Genomic DNA, 5,280 nt, shown 5'->3' with positions numbered 1-5,280 from the left:
CCCTCTCTGTAACGCCCCCAAATTTCTAACAACTGAAGATGAGGCACGTTACTAAAATCACCTAAAAAGACTCACTCGTACTAGACAATTAAACCACTAGAAATACAAACTATTACAAATTCTCACCACGCTTCCACTGCACTACTCTAATTAGTAACACTTACAAAAGCTTGAACTAAACAAACCAGACAACACTATAATTCTAACGAAACTCGAATTCTTCACAGTTAATAATTTAATAACAATCCAACCTTATAAACTTCTCAATGAAATATTCCCTAATCATAAACCACCCACTACACGAATCTAACTTTCTGAATTACCAGCAAAGCAAAAGCTAACTCAAGTTCACATTGAACAAATGTATTATGTTGATAAATATCCTCAATAGATTACATCACCACAGTTCAATAAGCTAAACAAATTAATGTTCTCAAAAGAATAACGAACTGTCAATCCTAAAACATCCTTTAAATATGGAACTTAACAACCCAATTTATTAATCTAATAACATACTCAAGTTGCAATAAACAACTATAACTATCCAATCCAAATTGAAACTTAACAACGCAGCGTTAAATGGTCTCTCTATTCAAGTCTTCTCCTCGCCATCACCATTCCAGTAGTTAACTCGTTACCTACAAAACTGGGGGAAAAAGAGGGGTGAGTACAACCACGGTACCCAGTAAGCAGCCGTTATCTAAAAGGTCATGCACAAACAGCATGCTTCAATCAACACATCATGCTTATCAAAGAATCAGCACGTCATGCTTATCATAAACTTCGAGCCTTAAAAGAAAAGAAACATAGTAAAAGAAGCAGTTTATGCATAACTTTAACTAAACATGCACCATACATGTCAAACTCATCCTCAGATCTCAAGTCACTAGTTCTCTTTCCTGATTCCTCCAAGACTTATTCCTTCGAGTTAAATCAACCCCTGACCTCACATAGCCAAGGCATCAATACTTCTCTACGGTGCTCAGCTTTGGACCTTGACATTTATCCCCAAGGTTTCAACTACTTCTCAACATATTGGTCCTTGGCCTCCAAGCTACTTTTAACCCATCACACTATGTTAGTCCTCCAAGTCCAACTCCTCGAATCGTATCGGTCTTTGTCATTTATCTCTAAGGCCTCGACACTCATCTACAGAAGCTTGGCATTCGACCTTGCCATTTATTCCCAAGGCCTTGAACTGTGCATCGACCCTTGAAATTTATCCCCAAGGTATCGACGACTACTCAACGTATTGGTCCTTAACCGCCACCATATAAACACCCTATACTAATTCAACAATTAGAATCATCGTGCCAACCCTCGACCTTTGTACCCAGAGCCTCGACACTCATCTCTACCAAGTTGGGGTATCGAACCCCGACCTTTGTACCTGGAGCCTCGATACCCAACTAGTGACGTGCCAGCCCTCTAGCCCTGTTACTCATCCACACACTTCATTAAATCCTGAAACTCTCACCAGAGTCCTACATGATTCTGAGGCATAACCCATGCAGAAATTATCTCACAACAATACACATGCATTATACACGAAACATATGCAACTATCATCCAGACATGGCCATCCAACGTTATAAGAACACCTTTCTCTCGACATTCAGCATGCTTTACACACCACAGCGTATATCATTCACAAAAGAGACGTTGCTAACATATATCCAGAAACGCATCCAATACTCTAAGAAGTTTCATAGTAAATAGAACACAACCAATATGTATAAAGTAGTACCAACCGCAAGCAATCAAGCAACAACACTCATAAGCACACAAACAAACATTCTGTTCATAGCAACACACAACAATCAATCCCCTCAGTAAGAAACTACTTACAAACAAAGTCCCAAAGCGCTACTAAACTTGTCGAAGGGTTCCTAAATCCAAAAGCAACCAAACTTTATTAGAGTTCATGTTAGAAACACTTAATTTGCATCGAAACAAAGTTTAGGTGATCCGTTACCTACTAACTCATGTCGAAACACTTGGGTCATCGTTGGGTCACTTAAGAAGTGTTTCGACACTGCTTAAACAACGTCGATGAGGTTCAGGCTTGCTTATCCAACGTCGGGATAGGGTGGGTAGCAATGACCAAGCTCATAATGGGTGTGGGTAAGCGCCGAATATAACCAAAATGCAAAAAATGCCACAAAAACGCTGTTGTTCGTGAAATTGATGTCGAAACGCTCCTGATCGCCGCCTCTATAGAGTTAGGGTGTAAGGCATCGAGTTCCAATAGACTGCTACAGATCTGAATCGACGTAGCTGTCAAAAGAGCACCAAATCAAAAAGTAGAAACACGAAGCTGCTGCTGCACACATTCTATGCTTGGGCCGCCGCAAAACCGACGCAATGACACCGGAGAAGAAGACGCTACTGATCAAACTGCCGCTGTTCGCAGGTTCGAGTCGCTCCACCGTGGGTTCGTACGTACTGCCAACGATAGAGGAGAAACACCATCGTTTGGTTGCTGCTTCCGCTATTGGAGACACGTTGGTGTAGAATCAATCGCCCGACCGTGGAGATACCATCGGGCTCATGAGCGGCGTGTTACAGGCGTCGTTGTCGTCAGGTTGAGGAACGCCGCCACCGTGCACCGCTGGGACACTGATCCTGATACAAAAACAACAACCCACCATCGACGGATGCGCCGCTGCCGCGAGATCATGGTTGGGATTATTATGCCACCGTCTGAGGTCACTGTCGTTCGCTACTTCGCTAGAGAACGTGGTCGCCGGAGAACAAGAAAGAGGGGGTGCGGCGGCTGAGGGGGGGTTTGAAGAAGAAGAAGAGAAGGGAGACCTAAGGTTTCATTTGTTTTAATTTCTTTTTCTTTAGTTTGTTTTAAAACTAAAAGCCCAAATCCCAATTTTTTAAAGGAGACCAAACTAAATGACACAATGGCCCAAAACAAGAAGTCCCAAAATTATACCTTAATAATCAACTAAAACTCCCAACAACCCCAAATAAAAAAAGTTACTTAAACTCTAAAACCCAAAAATAATAAACCAAAAGTAGAAATGAAAGATCCTAAAAACCTTGGATTTAAGATTTAACTAAAAATCTCCTACACAGATCGAGAAGTTAAATTACCTTAATCCAATAAAATTAAACTTAATTCTAATTTAGCCAAAATTAGAAATCCAACTTATAAATCCAAGAATTTAATTACCAGATTAGGGGAAAAATGCAAAGATCGAAATTAAATCTTAATATAAACTAGCTAGAGAAGGTGGGCGTTCCAAACTGCCCACCTTAAAAAGTTTCGTCCTCAAAAGTTCGAAGGTCGCACTACTCTAAACGTTGGGGCTCTACACTCTCCCCTCTTGGGGTTGCGGCCTGTGGACGTTCTGAGCAGTACTGAACCGAACGAAATCTGTCAGCTCGGTGCTCATCAAAGAAAACATGGGCCAGCAGAATCCTGTCTACTACACTAGCAAATCACTGAACGACGTCGAGACGAGGTACCTGCATCGAAAAGCTAGCCTTAGCTTTGGTAACATCGACTCAGTGCCTGCGCCTTTACTTTCAGGCGCACAACGTCATAGTGCTAACCAACTTCCCCCTGAGTCAGATTTTCCATAAACCTGAGACCTCAGAAAGACTCATGAAGTGAGCTTTGGAGCTCAATGAACACGACATCGTATTCGAGCCTCGAACAGTAATGAAAAGACAAGCTGCAGCTGATTTTATTACCGAGTTGACCCTATACAGGCCTTGAGCCCACGATCGAGCTCAATGGACATTGTATGTAGATGGTTTCTTTAACGACAAGGGTTGTGGGGCTAGCGTGCTTCTACTCGGCCCAGGCAATCTGAGCTTCGAGTACACACTAAGCCTTATCGTAAGACTCAGTGTTGCAAGAGGAATGGGAGTGAACTATCTCCTCATCCTTAGTGACTCTAAACTTATAGTCAACCAAATAAACGAGGAGTACCAAGGAAAAGATAGCCGAATGGAGTGCTACCTCAACAAGGCGCAAGAACTCCTGAGCCAGTTCAAGAAGTACATAATTCGTCAAGTCCTGAGATCATAGAACTCGAACGCTGATGCCCTAGCTCGGCTAGTCTCAGCATACGAGACAGATTTACCTCGTGAAGTTCGAGTGGAAGTCCTGAATGAGCCATCCATCGACCAGGCGGATGTGGTGATGTCTAGCCCACCTCCCAAACCTACATGGATCCCGTCAAAGGTTATTTGAATGGGAAGGTTCCTGAGAATCGAGCCGAAGCCAAAAAGCTTGGGCGCCGAGTGTCATGGTCATGCTTGTCCAAGGCCTGTTGCCTGTGGCCGCATGCCCATAACAACCTCTTTCCACATACTTTTATGTCATGTATTTAGTTTTGCTTGTTATTTTCTTTTCCTTGTACTTTTGGTTGCGAGTGACTCCTCGCCACTTTGCACGTTCATGCTCGCCATAGCAATTATGCCTTAGAATGTACTATAGGGGGTACACCTTGTCATCCTCCCTACATTGCGTTGTATTCTTGTCTTGCCGCTAATCTATTCTCTTGCATTCAAGCTTACAACAACTTTCCAAAATGTTTTCAAATGTTTTCTAAAACTTTTTTCTCTAACCCCGTTTTCCAAAACCGTTTTCTCGAGAACGGGGGTGGAGGTTGCGACATATAGCTTTTGTGCCACCGGCTATTCGATTTCGCATTGGCTGACTTGCTAGAGGGTGAAAGCAAGTGCCGCACAATCGCTTTCTGAGTCCCGTTAAAGTGCGATTGTGACATCGAGCCACCAACTACATCATCCAAGAGGGCAAGCTGTACAAGAGAAGCTTTTCTCTCCCACTTCTGAGATGCCTCTACCCAGACGAAGCGAACTATGTCACGAGAGAAGTTCACGAGGGAGTTTGCAGCAGCCAATCAAGTTCTCGGTCAATGGCTTTCAAAATAATTAGGTAGGGCTATTATTGGCCGAGCCTATACCATGATGCGAACCAATTCATGAAAAAGTGCGACAAGTGTCAGCGGTTCACTAACATACCTCACCGACATCCAAAACTTCTCACTACCATCATAAGTCCTTGGCCCTTCCCTCGGTCGGGCCTTGACTTGATCGGACCACTCCCAACTGGGAAGGGTCAGGTCAACCACGCAATAGTTGCAACTAACTATTTCACCAAATGGGTCGAGGTAGAGCCTTAGTGAAAATTACCGAGCAGAATGTAACAAGCTTCATCTGGAAGAAGATTGTTTGTTGATTCTGCATCACTTACGCCCTGATAACAAACAATGAGAAGCAATTCGACAACACACA

The 5,280-nt window shown here is 43.1% G+C and overlaps 1 long non-coding RNA gene across 1 annotated transcript; it reads right to left on the bottom strand.

Moving 5' to 3' along the window:
- Window positions 1-338: 338 nt before the first annotated feature.
- On the bottom strand, window positions 339-2,855 carry LOC111025111 (uncharacterized). Its single transcript, XR_002603455.2, has 3 exons — window positions 1,976-2,855; window positions 1,849-1,889; window positions 339-646 (listed from the first exon to the last, which is right to left on the bottom strand). It is a non-coding gene; the product is annotated as an uncharacterized LOC111025111 (long non-coding RNA).
- Window positions 2,856-5,280: the final 2,425 nt, after the last annotated feature.

The sequence above is a fragment of the Momordica charantia genome, assembly GCF_013281855.1.
Source record: "Momordica charantia cultivar OHB3-1 chromosome 1 unlocalized genomic scaffold, Mcharantia_2.0 BLBB01000001.1, whole genome shotgun sequence".
Lineage (NCBI taxonomy): Eukaryota > Viridiplantae > Streptophyta > Magnoliopsida > Cucurbitales > Cucurbitaceae > Momordica > Momordica charantia.
This window is presented reverse-complemented; position numbering and strand designations above follow the sequence as displayed.